The sequence below is a fragment of the Trichosurus vulpecula genome, chromosome 3 (assembly GCF_011100635.1).
Source record: "Trichosurus vulpecula isolate mTriVul1 chromosome 3, mTriVul1.pri, whole genome shotgun sequence".
NCBI lineage: Eukaryota > Metazoa > Chordata > Mammalia > Diprotodontia > Phalangeridae > Trichosurus > Trichosurus vulpecula.
The window spans coordinates 193,584,937-193,601,377 of NC_050575.1; positions in this window are offsets into that span (position 1 = coordinate 193,584,937).

Consider the following 16,441-nt stretch of genomic DNA (forward strand, 5'->3'; position numbering starts at 1 on the left):
ATTCGGAGCCAATAAAACTCAAAGAATGACCAACTAAGGTTTGGGTTGGGGCTCAGTATTGGTCATTCAGTGAGAGCCAGAGTGATTTGGGTTTAAGGAATAGTCAAATAGCTCCATTTGAATCCTAATGGAGTTTATCAAGGCCTTGTTTAACAGAGCTCTATTTCAAGGAATTTATGTTCCTTTGGGCAGAGCACCCACATGTAAGTGTATGATTCCCCACATGGAGGAAGGAAAGAAGGAAGGAAGGAAGGGGGAGGGAAGAATGGAGGGAGAGAGGAGGAAGGGAAAGAGGGAAGGAAGGAAGGGAAGAGGGAAGGGGTAGCTATGCTCAACTGGAACTGGCCAGTTGTCTCCACAGTGGGGCAGCTGCTAGTACTTACAGATTATTGCTTGTCCTTTGTTCTCAAAGAGGACCAATGACTTAAAGAAGGTGATGTCTTGACTTACAAGTGAATTGATATAAGTGAAACAGGGCTGCGCACAATCACCAGCCTTACTCTCTCCTCCAGAGCCATCTGGGTCCAGTGACAAGACATGGATCAAGATGACTGGAGCTGTCCCTTAATGCAGTGGGAGACCTTGGGCTTTTTAAGCTAAAATCTTTCCCAGGATTCTGAAACAGGAGGGTGAAATAGCTAGATTTATTTTGGCAGCTGTTTGGAGAATGGATTATAGAGGGAAAGGCCTCTTCAAAAATGTAGGACTGGAGCTGAGTCCTGAAGGACTGAAATTCCTTTCTAACTGGGGTTACTAAGTTGGTCAAGGTTTCCTTATCTATACAGTGAGGTAGTCCAGATAGATGATCTTCAAAAAAACCTCATGACTCTAAATCCAATGATTTAATGACTTCTTGCACTTGGAAGTGGGGGGGGGGGCGGTGCTGAATAGGATTGTAGAGAAGCAGATAGCAAGTTGATTTGAGACAAATCTTCCCCAAAATTTAAACTTGTCCCAAAGTGGAATGGGCTGTATTCCAGATCATTTAGGGAGAGATACCTTACTTATACTCATTGTACTTACCAAATGACAAATATTATTATCAGAATAAAAGATACAGGTGTCTCTTGTGAGTGTAGCCACCAGTGTTGCCCCAGTCACTGTTCTAATGGCCAGATACACTGCCTTTCAGAGTGAACTCAGTGACTAGACACCTTTGCCCAGGAACATAGACATTTACAAGTGCATAAATCTCAGATGAGAAAAACTTTTAGGTCTATCAGTAGTCTTACATTCAAGAACTGTTATCAAAAATTCATTATGTTCATTGATGAGAATTCAAAGAGAAAAATGAAATGGTTCCTTCTCTCAAGGAGCCCATATTCCAATTGCTTGTGGGATGTGGGGTGGGGTGGGGGAATGAGGAGGAAGGGAATGATATATAAATAATATGAAAAATAATTTTTAAAAAATATACAAAGTAAACACAAAACATTTTCAGAGATTATAGACCTTAGAACTGGAATTTTCAGTGGAGATTATCTAGTCAAACCCTTTCATTGGACAGGTGAAGAAACTGAAATCCAAAAATGTAAGTGACTTCTACAAGATTATCAAATTCACAACAGAGGTAGCAATCAACTTTATTTTTCTGAGTTCAAAGCTAGTGTCCTTTGCAATATACTATCTCCCCAGTGCACAAGGAACATGAAAAACAAGAAAAACATCTTTTCGTCACTAGGGATTTTTATTGGATCATAATGGCCATGATTCCATGTCATTTTGATTAGCCTGTCAATTAAACAACAAATAGGAAGTGTCATTGAAAAATTCTTTAGTATTTTAGGGAAGGTAGGTTGTGCCATAGTGCACATGCTGCTAAGCCTGGAGTAGGGAAGACTTATCTTTTGAGTTCAAATATGGCCTCAGACACTTACTAGCTGTGTGACCCTGGGGAAATCATTTAACCCTGATTACCTCAGTTTCCTCATCTGTAAAATGAGCTGGAGAAGGAAACGGCAAACTACTCCAGCATTTTTTTCAAGAAAATCCCAAAGTAGCCATCCCAGAGTTAGTCATGACTGAAACAACTGAATACCAACACTTTGGTGTAATGAGCTGTGTTTAGGAACAACAAAGAGCCTAGTTTGGCTGGGGTTTGAAAGAGAGAGAGAGAGTGCTAAGTGACAACAAGGTTAGACAAGTAGGCTGGTAGCAATTCCTGGAGAGACTTGAATGCCAACCTAAGAAGCTTGGATATTTTTCCCTTAGGTTTCTGAGCAGAGGAGTGACATGATCTTGGCTATGTTTAGAGAGACTCTTCTGCCTGCATTTATGTGACAAGATTAGAAAGTTGAGAGACTGGAAGTAGGGTAACCTTGTCTTTGGGGCATATATTAATGATTATTTTTTTAACCTTGCAGTAAGGGGCCAGATAAAAATCAGCATTTTTATCAGAAATTTTTCCCTGCATGCATCATGGAATTTAGCCACTTATAATATGATGTTAAAATGTATCATGTTCCCTCAGAGAAAGAAACAGATTATGAGAACACCAGGCCAACATCAGATAGCTATTGATAGGCAAAAAAGATATAGATAGGCCAACAAGAGATTCAATTCTGGAAGCTACTGCTGAAGAGACAAATACCTTCCAATTACAGCATTAGTTATTGGTAGGTACTCAGAGGAGAGTGGAGAGTCAAAGAGGAAATATGGTCATATTTAAGTTAAAATATGGGACTGCAAAAGGAAGAAAAGATAAAATGTATGAGATAGACTTAATTACTTTCTTTTTGTAGACTGTGTGAAATCAATGTATGCTCTCTTTGTCTTAAGAAAATAAATGATCACTTCTTTTGGCTACCATCTATTTCTCCAAATACAGATCTGAGAAAAAAATCGGGGGAACAAAATTACTATCTTTATCCTATCATTGATCCTCACTATGCACGATTATGTACTCTGCATTACTCAGCTTTAAATTACTTATTTCAAAACTTCCTCCCCCACTTTTCCCTGTCTTTGTCTCTTGTGCTTCTACCAACCTTTCAAATAATGGATCGTTATTGGGTGGGTGTAGGCTCCCAGCATTATGAGATTATGGGATGACCACTGAATTGGGTGACAAGAAGGCTTATTTCTAGTCTCAGTTGGCCTAAATATATTGAATTGACCCACATCTTAAAAGCATCAAGCAGCACTTACCGTGGAATTCTCCCCCACATTGTAGTTGCTGTTGTGGGTTGGGTTCCTAGATGTATGCTATTTCAAGTTCTAGGGGCATCCCTCTAGGTCTAGACCAAAACTTATGGCATGCTTCCCATTAATATTCAGCAAATTATCTCAATGCAAAGAGACATAATTATCTCTAACTGAAGACAGTTACTAAAATTTCTCCAGCACTGATTCCCCACCCCTCAAAATGTCCTACAAGTAACAGTATTTAACAGTAGTATGAATGGGCTCAAACTTGGATATAATGGTCATGAAGAATACATGTAGAATATACCTGGGGCAAAGGCAGCTCAAAGGTCCTAGAACTGAAGAACCTGGATATGCTTACTTTCTGTTGAATCCTCATGTGGGTCCCCTTGGATGCAGTGTATTCTCTGGGTATAACAACAATGGGTGCATTGATCAACTGGCCTCAGAGTTTTTGCCCTCAATTGCCAGAGCTACTTCCTTGAAGATGCTTCCTTCCCCAGGTGACTATCTCTCTGTATCTGTTTCTGTCTGGAGTGGGTATTTGTGTTCCCTGCTGCAAGCAGTGTCACATATTGGTCAAATAGCTTACTTTCACAGTAACTTACCCAAGGACATATTAGGATTTCTGAGGTCCTTTCCAACTCTGTTATTTTAGTGAAACACTATACTCTAGGAAGGGTGAGAGCATCAGGTACTAGATTATAAGGGGTATGAGAAAGGATGAATATGGTTTGGCCTGTCAATAATAGTTGGCATTTATTAAATGACTTAAGGTTTGCAAAGTACTTTGCATATGCTATTTCATTTGATGTCCACAGCAATCTATTGAGGTCAGAGCCATTATTGTTCTCATTTACAGAGGAAGAAACTAAGGACAAAGAAAATTAAGTGAATTCTTCAGGATCACACAGTTGCCAAATCAGGGCATATCAGAACTCAGATATTCCAAACTTCAAGTCTAACCTTCTATCCACTGTGTCCCGCTAGCTGCCTCAGACAGCCATTAAAACTGACATCTAAAAATACAGGTGCTATTAGATGGTAAAACTGGGATTTCTGCCAGGTCTTCCAATTCCCAGTTCAGTGTTCTTTCTATTACACCCCTGCTGCCATATATGAGGCAGGATGGAAAAGTGAGTAGGAAGAGAAGTGAAATTATCTTATTGAAATGATAAAGGGACATCTTAACATAAACCTGAGAGTAGAAAATATAGATTTAAACCAAAGATTAAATTAGACAAGGATAATTTGCCTTACAAAAGGATTCTTCTTTAAAATAGGAACTCTCAGTGCAGTAACACAGCATGGAGAAGAGCATATGATATGGAATTAATACTAGATTCAAATCTTGGTTCTGCCTCTTGCTACTTATGTAATTTCCCTTAGATATTTCATTCTTGTGACCTTAACATCCTCATCTGTAAAATGAAGGGGTTGTTGGGCTAGATTTCATTCCATTCATAAACATATCTTAAGCATCTAATACATGCCAGGTATTCAAGGAGGCACTGGGCCTACACCAATGGTGCAGTCTCTGCTTTCATGGAGCTATTATTCAACCTTTGTTTTCAAAGAGGACCAATGACATCAGGGATGATACCTTGACTTGCAAGTGAATTGGGTTTAAGTGAGGCAGAGTTGTGCAAAGTTGTCAGCCTCAGTCTCTCTTCCTGAGTTTTAGAAATCTAGTGGCAAGATAAAAGTCAATATGACTGCCAATGTCTGGGAAGCAGTGGATGACTATGGCATCTTCCATGCCTGACCAAACACTAAGCACTCCACAGTGCCTTCTTTAGCCATCTTCATGGCCATTGGAACAAATTTTTCTTATCTCACCATTCTTCTGGGGAAAGTCTTCACATGTTTAGGATAGACATCTCCCTAACTCACTCACAGACTTAAGGCCTGTTGGTTATCTTCAATCCAGTTTAGCCCATTTGCAAAAATGGTTTACTGGGGTTTGGCCACTGTACATGCTACAGGTTCTTGGAGCCACAGGTGAGAGCTGGATGAAGGTGGACAACAAAGATGCACGAACAGCCCTGGAAAGGGCTTGGCAAACCCTCACATCAGAGATGCTAGGAGCTAACATTCCACTGGAGGAAAATAAAGCTGCATTCAGATAAGTAAATGTAAAATATATAAAAAAGATAAGTATATCTGATTGGGGTGAGTGTTCATAACATGGGGCATCAGGGAAAGCCTCCTTTAGGAAGAGAAACTGGAGTTGATCATGAAGAGTGATGGGCTCCAAAAGGCAGGAGTCAGTACGATGAACATTCTAGGGGATATAAAGGACCCTTCTCCCTCTAAAATCTTAAGATTATACTTCAGATATGCTTTGACTCCCCGAATTAATTGACTAAATTTTCCGTTTACAAACAAAGGACACCCACTCTGATTTCTGCTATGTATGTGAAAAAGCCCAAATGGTTGAAACTGATTTTGGTTTCTAATCTGAGTGTAAAAGCAGTTACAGCTCACCAATCAGACTTCTTTCCCCCTTCTGAGCCAGAGGTAGGCCTGGGATCCAAAATAAACAGATGTGAAAGTTAGCTTTTGTTCAAAATGTGACTATCTGTAAGAGGCTTTCAGTATCAGGAGCTCAATGCAACTGACTCTTTCCAGCTGGTTTTTTTTAAATGTTTGCTGTGCTGATTTTGCCTGATGTCATCACTGGTGTTTATGTATTCAGCTGCACAAGACAGGTGATAACATCAGCAGACTTGAGGTGAGACAGTTTCCTCAGTGTCACTATCTAGGAATCTATTACCTAGCAATTAGGGAAGCTGGCACAGAATACTAGGAAGTATTCCCAGGGAAAGAGTCCCTCATGGTAGCTACTGAGGTTATGTCTATATGTGAAAGTAGGCAGATTGTTACAGTGGTCAAGGCAGTCAGAGAAGCAGTCAGGCAGTCCATTTCAACACTTGGTTTGGCTGAATTATTAAAGATGAATCTGACCACAATAATGATCATATTGGTTTTATGTGAAGAGTCAGAGGGCCTGGCTTAGAATTACAACTCTGTCACTTACTGTTTATGTGACTCTGGGAAAGTCACTTAATCTACTGAGAGTTGGTTTTCTTATCTTAATAATTTCTTATTAGATGAGGGGATTTGAAACTCCTTAACCTCTAAAGTCTTTTCCCCTTTTTCCGCTGATCCTACCACCCTAGGAATAGTGTAGGTAGGGTTTCTGCTGGCTAAATTAGGCCAAACTAGTGAGGAGCCAGGAAAATGGAATAAAAAATAATATGCATTCATTCTTAGGATCATAGAATCTCAAACTATTGGGATAGGGAAAGAGAATTAAATTTGGAATCAGAAGACCTGAGTTCAAATCTTAGCTCCATGGCCTATGTGATATTAGACATGTTGCTTTCTTTGATGTCTTTTTCTTTTCTGTAAAATGTTGGGTGAAAATGAATGACATCCAAGATCTCTTCCAGTTCTAAGCCTATTATCCAAATTATCTCAGATTACATTTAGTCCAACATTCTAAGTTTACTAATTGAGAAGCTGATACTAAGGAGCATGAGGCTGGTCTAAAGTCATTGGAAAATTAGCAGGAGAGCAGGGATTGGAATTCAGGCCCCCAAATTCCAACACCAAAGAGCAAAAGAATGTTTTCTTTTCCAATGCTGAATGTTTCTTTATTTGTATTACTTAACACTGGAAATGCAAATGTCTTAGCTTTGCCTACAGTGCCCTACATCCAAATTATTTCCCATTATACCCCCCAGCTCTAGTCAGGATGATATCCTTGTTCACACCATCGTTGTTTGGACATACTTCCTTTCCCTATTGTCTTCTCTTATCTACTTGTCCTTTCACTCTCCCATCCCCTAGAGCTGGGCTGTCCAACTGTAGGTTTTTATTGAAACAATAGACATTATATTTTGATTTGCCATTTTAGTGACAGCTCTGGGGTAGCTCTGCTTCCTTTACTAAAACATTTGTGTAAATTTCTATGCTTGTAGGTGGGCTCCATAAATCCCAATACTGGCCAGCAGCATATTTCTGTTCTTTCAAGATCCATATAAGTCCCACCTATCCTGGAAGTTCTTACCTGTTATTCTGGTCCACATTGTATGTTTCTTTTTATCTTAACTCCTGAATTATAGCTAACACAATTAAGTATTTGATTATCTTATATCATTCTTAAATATTTTGTATCTATCCATCAAGTCTTTGGTAGGTACTTGATAAGTGCTTGAAAATAGAAATCAATCATATATCTTACATATTTCACTATTTGAATTTCATAGAGACACCGAACATACCAGTAGTATGATACTGGGCACACACTGTGCATCAATTTATGCTTTGGTTCAGCCTGACTTGACAAGTATTATCCAGTTCAACAGTGATTACATTAAAACCACTGCAATCTGGTTGTGATCAGTGAAGAGCAGTTCAAACTGGTTAAAACTAGTTCAGAACAGTTTAAAACCTGTTAAGACCAGTTCAATCCAGTTAAAATAAGTTCAGATCAGTACAAACCTACTAAAACCAGTTCAAACTTTTAAACTGGTTCATATCAGTTCTGGATGTTTTAAACTGATTCAAATCAATTCAAACTGGTTCAGACCAATTTCTTAGAGTTAAAACTAATTACTGCTTCAGAGCAGTTTAAACTGGTTCAAAACAGTTCAAACTAACTGGCTAAAACAGATTATAATCATTTCAAACTGGTTCAGACAATAAAAAAGTTCAAATCAATATAACCTGTTCAAACCAATATAAACCAATTCAAACCAGTTTAATTCAATTATTTATTAACCTTCAACTATTTACAAGGCATTTTGCTTGATCTTAAGATGAAAACTGACAAAATTCCATCCCTCTAGGAACAGGGAGTTGAAGAAACAGATACAGAAAAAAATAGAAATGGATACAAAGGATACAGATAAGTATGATTCAATGTAGAATGAAAAATATTTATTGATAATCTCGAGTCCCTATTTGGTAGTAAATAAGAAGTAGGTTTTGAAAGGATAGGTTCAATCATAGTCCTCTACACAAAATCTGTGTATGGGACGATGGGACAGTCATTTAATCTCAGTGCAACTCTCTAAGATGACTACATTTCCCATCTGAAGCAAAAACAAAACAAAACAAACAAATAAACAAAAAACCTCATTTTTCTACAGAGAGTTCCATAAACTGGTGAAATAGTAGGTCCAGGATAAAAAATGACAAGCAATAACATACAAAGCCTGGTATATCTTAATTGGCTCAGGAATTTTGAGCTGCAGTGGGCTAAGCTGATCTGGCCTCCTCACTAAGATTACACCAATCTGGTGAGCCTCCAGGAGTAAAGGACCCCTGTTCTAAAAAAAGAAAAAAAAAATTTAAAAAGGATTTCAGATGAGGGAGGGATTTACTCAGCTATTATTGACTGAATGGAACTTGGACAAGTGGGGAGAGAAAATCTTTAGGTTTAGCCAAAGAATGACACAAATATAATGGGGGGGGATGTTTAACATGCTGCTTATATTCAAGTAAAGACCTGAGAAATATGTACATGTATTATGTGGATCATGCCAAAAAAGGTAACATGGAAGAATGGATAGAATACTCATTTAGAATCAGAAAGATCTAGGTTCAAATCCTAGTTAGTTAGTACTTTGAAACCATGGACAATTCATTTAATTTCTCTGAGCCTCATTTTTCTCCTGTGTAACATAAACATATGGCATATGGGGTTGCTTCTAGCTCTATAATGCTGGGACATTTTTACCTTAAAATCCTTCTCTGGTAGCTTTTCATGGGATGAAGGTAGCCCTGAGCTCTTACAGCTTCTTACAGTAGAACATGAGCTCTGGAAAGTTCTGCCTTGCTGGAAAGGCCTTGAGTATTGATCAAGAGATAGACTCTGGCAACCTGTGTCTCTGATAAAGGCCTCAAATCTAAAATATACAGGGAACTGAGCCAAATTTATAGGAATACATGTCATTCCCCAATTGAGAAACAGTCAAAGGATATGAATATGCAATTTTCAGAGGAAGAAATTAAAGATATCTATAGGCATATGAAAAAAATGCTCTAAATCACTATTGATTAGAGAAATGATTGGCTAACATGCCAAAACAGGAAAATGATAACTGCTGGAAAGGATGTGGGAAAACTCGAACATTGTTACATTGTTGGTGGAGTTGTGAACGGATCCAGTCATTCTGGAAAGCAATTTGGAACTATACCCAAAGGGAAAAATGTGCATACCCTTTGACCCAGCAATACCACTTCTAGTGCTATATCCCAATGAGATCATACAAGTGGGAAAGGAACCCGTATGTACAAAAATATTTATAGCAGGTCTTTTTGTGGTGGCAAAGAATTTGAAATCAAGGGAATGTCCATCAATTGGGGAATGGCTAAACAAATTGTGGTACAGGAAAGTAATGGAATATTATTGTACTATAAGAAATGAGGAGCAGAGAGACTTCATTATAACCTGGAAAGACTCATATGAACTGATGCTGAGTGAGGGGAACAGAACCAGGAGATCATTATACATGATTGTAGACACTGGTATCTTTAAGGACTAACTTTCATAGACTTGACTCCTCTCATCAATGCAAGGTTCAAAGATAGCTTCAAAAGACTCATGATGGAAAAAGTTATGCACATCTAGAGAAAGAACTCTGGAGTCTGAATTCAGATTGAAGCAAACTTTTGCTCTCTCTCTTCTCATTTTTCCTTCTTTTTTGGTTTAGTATTTTCTTTCACATGATTCATTGCATGGTTATAATTCTTTTTAACAACTGGACTATTAGGTAAGTAAGGTCAATGTGAAGGTATATGTAGAACCTATATTGGATTATATGCCATCTTGGGGGGGAAGTGGGAGGAGAGGGAGGAAGAGAAAATTTGGAACCGAAAAAGTTGTGAAACTGAGTGTTGTAAACTAAAAATAAAAAATAAATAAATTTATTAAAAAAGAGAGATAGACTCTGTTGCTTTACTGAGGACCAGTCAGGCTATGTATGATCACCAGTATAGTGATCAACAGGGGGTGGATCCTTTGGCCATGGAAACCCATCTTTTACTATTTTTTCTCCCAATAATGAGTGAAATAGAATCACTTTTGCAAAGCACATCAGAGTATCTGAAACTAATTATTAGCAAATTTTGTAAAACTAAGTTACTTTTCCAGATTCTGTGGGCATGTTTCAAATGCAAACAGCACACATTTTGAAACACATCTGCATCATCTAAACCTCTGAAAACCTTTCCATATTGCTTGTTCCTTACTGTTGAAAATCCCAAGCTTCTTCCTCCTCTGTTACTGTTAAAGGATAAAAGAATTCTGGCTGTGAACTGCTCTTTCTTGAGAAATGCATAAAAGTTTTAGCTTGTGTATTGCATCAAAGCACACTCTGTGTTCATTTCCCTAGAGCAGATCACAACTTCTTGGTGTCACTTTCTGCGAAACTGAAAGAAACAAAATGGTGTTGCCATGAGAATGTGCACCAAGATACATAGACAGTCCCTGGAGTTGTTTGGCTGATGTTCTATAAAGAGAACAGCCACTGAATTACAAATTCCTAATTGGGGAATAGGAGCACCTGAGTCTAAGAAATGAGCAAGGGCAGATGGAAATCCAGAGGAAAATCAGAGGGAAATATTTAGCAAGCATTTTTTCATTAAATGACAGATATTTTAATCCTAGTAAAATCTAGGGATTATCCTGGGACTAAAACAGGCACTAAATGGGGGAAAAAAAGATCTTTCAATTGTTTTTCAAAAAAAAATAAGTTATCATATTTTAATGTCCTAGAGGTTCACTTAGGAAAACATTCAGTTTTCCTTGCTTTAAATGGTATGCTTAGGATTTCTAAAGTGTTCTTTTTCCTCCTCAAACTTAGCTAGGAGCTAAAAGGGGGAAACTTAAAAAAAATCTCTAAACTCTATTCCTTAGGCATGAAAAAAATACTTGTGACAAATGTTATAGGAGGTCCATTTGTAAACCCATTCCCTGCACTTTCCAAAATCAATTTCTTTATTTTACAAAGTCAATTAAATTTACTTTAACAATTCATATTCATGCCATTTTTAGGGAAATTTTTTAAAAGTGTAAATAAAATCACATTTATACTGGTTTAAAATTTATGAAACATATTAAAATATATTGTTCAAATTAATTCTGTCAGAGAAATAGTGCAAATACTATTACACTCATTTTACAAATGAAGAAACAGGATCAGAATGGCTAAGTGCACACACAGTTCATGGTCAAACAGCTGGTAAGTATTAGATCAGGGATATGCAAATCCAGTGTACCACCCACTCTACCATAATGCCTGTCTTTTAATAATGCCTCATATTTCTATATTGCTATAAGATTTACCCCAAATCCCCCCCATACAATTAGGAAGTATGGAAGGAACATTACCCTCATTTCATAAATGAGAAAACAGAGATTCAGAGAAATAAATTAATTTATCTGAAATATTGAGACCACCATTTCTCCCATTTTGTCAAAGTTAATTTTTTTGAAAGAAAAGCCAAAAAAATTGCTAAATACAAATAGGCCTTTGCATCATTTGAGTAATTCTTTCTCAGAATATTTCTAACAAAAAGGAAATACCAGGTAGGAAAACAAAATACCTACAGATATTTTCCTCCCCCAAAAAATTCAAATTGGGGGATAGAACAGGTACAGAGATAAGTAAATAAGAGGCCATTTCAGAAAGAAGAGACAACTAATAATGGTGAGGAATGAAACAGGTGCTCAGAAAAAGTCTTCTTGTCAGAGAGAGCAACTCTAAGTGATCCTTGAAGGAAGCTAGGGAGTCTAAAAAAAACAGAGATAAAGGGGAAATAAATTCCAGGTAATGGGGACCAGCCTGTGCAAAAACATAGAGAGATGGGATATCAAATGAAATTCAGGAAAGAATAAACACCAGTTGAGCTGAAACATTAAGTGTACCAATGGTGTCTGTGTGTAGGTGTGTGTGTGTGTGGGGGGGGTCATTGTGAAATATGTCTAGAATGCTAGGTTTCAGTATCATGATGAATGATTTTAAATGTCAGGCTAAGGACTTTATATTTTATCACAGAAGTAATTAGAAACCAATGAATACTTTTGAATAGTGACATGGAAGTGACATTGTCAGAACCATATCATCCAGTCAGAATCCAATCAGAGGGATAGAGGGTACTAATAAGATATAAGTACCAGGAAGATTAACTCTTTTTTAAGTTTTTTTAATGTATATTTTTGTGTTTTATATCACCATAGTTTTCTCAAGTATCTCTGCCTCTGCCCTGTCCCTTCCCCTCCCCAAGAGCCATTCCATATGACAAAAAGTACTTTTTTAAGAGAGAAGAAAAAGTTGGCACAAGTGATTGATGCATTGAAAAAGTGCTAAAACATATGCAATGTGCAAAACCTAAAGACATCCCACCTCTAGGAAAGGTTAGTTTGGGAATGTCTACTCCTCCCTTTTCATTTGATTTTTACTTAATTTTTATAATTTTGATAGATTTACATTAATTGTTTTGGTGTATCATTGTCCATTGCATTTGCTGTGAATTGCAGTTACTGTGCATATTTTCTTTGCTTTGCTTACTTCAATCTGTATCAGTTCATATAGCTCTTTTCATGCTTTCCTTTATTCATTACACACATCATTTCTTGAGCACAGTCTTATTCCATTATATCCATATACTAGAATTTGTTTAGCCATGTGCCAATTGAACAGTATCAACTTTGTTTCCAATTCTTAGCTATCACAAAAAGTGCTCCTATAAATGTATTATAGCATATAGGAACTTTTTTCTTACTAAGGCTTTTTTGGAACACATGGTGTGTGTGTGTGTATGTGTGTGTGTGTGTGTGTGTGTGTGTGTGTTGTGTGTGTGTGTAGTAGTAGTAGTAGTAGCAGTAGTAGTAGTAGTAGTAGTAGTAGTAGTAGCAGTGGTAGTAGTAGTAGTAGTAATAGTAGTATTAGTACTAGCAGTAGTAGTTTGTCCTTTATTCCCAAAGCAGACCATGACATCAGGGAGATGATGATATGACTTGCAATTAAATTTGATTAAGCTAAGTGATGAAGTCTCTAGTTCAAAGGGTATAGACATTTTATTCACATAATTCTAAATTGTTTTCCAAAAGTTGTTAAGTACAGTCTTTTGAAAAGGAAGAAATAATCAACTGGAGAACATGGATTCATTGGGAAAAATATAGGCCAAACTACCTTTATTTCCATTTAAGAAATAGAATTACCATGGGAGTGGATCAGTTAAATGTACCCAAAATAATAAATTATGATTTTAACAAAGCCTCCAATGATTTTCTTGTTCACTAGATGGAAAATTACAGTCTGGTTTTATAAAATCATCAGAGTTACAAGAGATTTTAAAGGTCATCTAGTCTAATACCCCTTATTTTGTGTTTTAAGGACCCAAAACTCAGAAAGGGTAAATTTTTTATCCATGTTCCTATAGTCAGTGAGTGGCAGAGCTAGGTTTGAAATCAGATCTTCTAAACTCAAATCCACCATAGTTTTCTCTATTACCCATTTCCTCCCTTCATTAGTGACCAAAGGGAGAAGCAATATGTCCTATAGTCTCACTGTCCTTCTGTCTGCCAGATTGAGACCTTGTAAGGGCAAGCAAAGTGGGACATTGTACTGTTTTTTTCTTTTGTAGTGCTTTTCAGCACTAAGGCAATCAGGGGCCTTTGAGTGAGTCTTGCCTTTGTTTGTAGGAAGCCCACACCCTTTTGCTAATTAGGTCACAAGAGGTGTGAAGCCCACAGGCCCTGAAAAAGGATATATATACCCAGAGGATAGCCATTGAACTCAGAATGAGAGAATTGAGAATGGAGAACTCTCAGAAGTGTGAGAGGTTTTGTTTTGGGTGATCACTCACTGGAAGACTGTTCCTGTGATTTGACCAGATGAGACTCTGGGTAGCCATTAAGGAGCCCTGTGGCTTTGAAAGCCCAGATGTGAGTTCTTCTCTCTCTATAACTATGTATGTAATGTCTTGGTCAGATAGCTAGAAGCCCTGTCTGTTGATTTGTGTTTATCTGCTCTGTTTATAGAATTTCCTGCTTATAAATTCTGTTTGTGTTTTCTCTGAAGTTGAGGGTTCTGATTTTTCCCCTGAACTAAGTGAATGATATATGTATGTTTAATTAAAGTAAGATTGTAACCCCTTAAAGTTGCTTTCCTTAGAAAAGCAGATCAAAGAACCTGTGCTAGCAGCCCTCCTGTGTCCTGGTGTTATTGGCCTTACATGGCCACAGTAGCAACAAGTAACGTTGTTTTTATGGGCCTGCTTGTTAAAAGAAACATAATTAAAATGCTCCAGGATATTTCCCCAAATGTGAGCCTGGAAGGTCTTGCCTTTCGTTCAGGAAAACAACGGTCCTACTTTAACCAAACCCCCTTGTCCCTTTTCTTGAGGGACTTGAACTTAATCCCATTTTAATAGTGTTAACTTACATTATATGGTATTTTGAAGCTTACAAAGCATTTCCCTCACAACTCCTTTGTGCAGTAGACAATGCAAAAAAATTATTATTTTTATTTACAGAAAAAGAAACTGAAGTTCAGTTGTATTCCAGGACATCAATTAGCAAAGTGTTATCCTTACAATAACCCTGTGTTTTAATTAATAATTGCTAACATTTAGATAGTGATTACAATGTGCCAGGTGCTAGGTGCTTTACAATTATCTCATTTAGTCCTCACAACAACTCTGGGAAGCAAGTATTATTATTGTTTCCATCTTATAGACGAATAAACTGAGCCAAACAGAAACTAAGTAACTTTGAACTTTGTAACTATGAACTTGTCTTCCTAGCTCCAGACTCAGTGTTATATCCACGATCCACTTATCTGCCTTAAAGTAGACATGCCGATGCTAGTTTTATCACTTTTCCCACTTCAGCAACTTGCAACATCCATTCAACAGCCAACACCAAATGATGACAGCCTAAGTAGGTAGATTCATAGTTAGCTAATGAACAATTACAAAAGGGAGTTAATGGAGTTATAATCAGTAGATGTGCCAATTGAAATAAATATACTTACAAAATAGTATAAACAATTAAGCATCACTGTCAAATGGGAGGGAGAAAAAAAAGAAGACCATTACTCAAATGTATCTGTGCTCTTTCCAATTTGGAACTCACCATCCAATGATGTGAATCCCAACCAAACTATGCCTTCTCATTCTGTGAGACCTTCATCTTCACCCATGTCTTGTCAAAAGTTCACTAAGTTTGTCTCCAAATATATTAGAGCCCTTCCTCATTTTTTTCCTGACATAGCTATGGCATTACTAGTGGAGTACTCTGGGAATCCACCTCATTCTTGCCATAAGACTAGCCCATATTCCTTTTCTATCTCATAATCCCTTCCTCCTGTTCTAAGAAGTTCATCTATGCCTGGAACTCTCTCCATCCTCGTCTCTATCTCTTATTCTCCCTAGTTTTCTTTGTATCTCAACTAAAGTATCACCTTCTGCAAGAAGCCTTCTCTATTCCTCTTCAATCTCAATGCATTCTCTCTGGGACCATACACAATTTATTCTATATAGAAAGCTATATCCTAGATATAGAGACAAGTATATAGATTTACATATATATGCATAACATAAAAAATAGATATATACATATATTTGTATTCCTATATACTTATACATATATACATTTATCATCTTTGTACATATGCACATGTTTAGATTCAAGTATGCATATAAAACATAATTTTATGTATGCTTATCTGCAAACAACTACCTATATAAATAGAAATTATGTTTATTAAAATAAATACAATTTAACTTAACCCAAGGAAAAAAGGGTCTTTAGTTTACCTTTTTTACTTTACTTAGTATTTTATTTTTCCCAATTACATGTAAAAATAATGTTAGCATTCCTTTTTTTTTCAATTTTGAGTTCCAAATTCTCTCCTTCCCTGCCCTCCCCATCTCATTGAGAAGGCAAGCAATTTGATATAGGTTATACATGTATAGTTATGCAAAACACATTTCCATGTATGTTATTTTGTGAAAGAAAACACAGATTTAAAAAATGAGAAAAGAAAGAAAAAGTATCTTTGAGTGACATTCAGACTCAGTTCTCTAAAGATGGACAGCACCTTTCATCATCGGTCCTACAGAATTGTCTTGGATCATTAAGCTGCTGAGAACAGCTAAGTTCTTCGTAGTAGATGATTATACAATATTGCTGTTACTCCATACAATGTTCTCCTGGTTCTGTCCATTTCACTTTACATCAGTTCATGCAAGTCTTTCCCCCTTTTTTTTTCTGAGA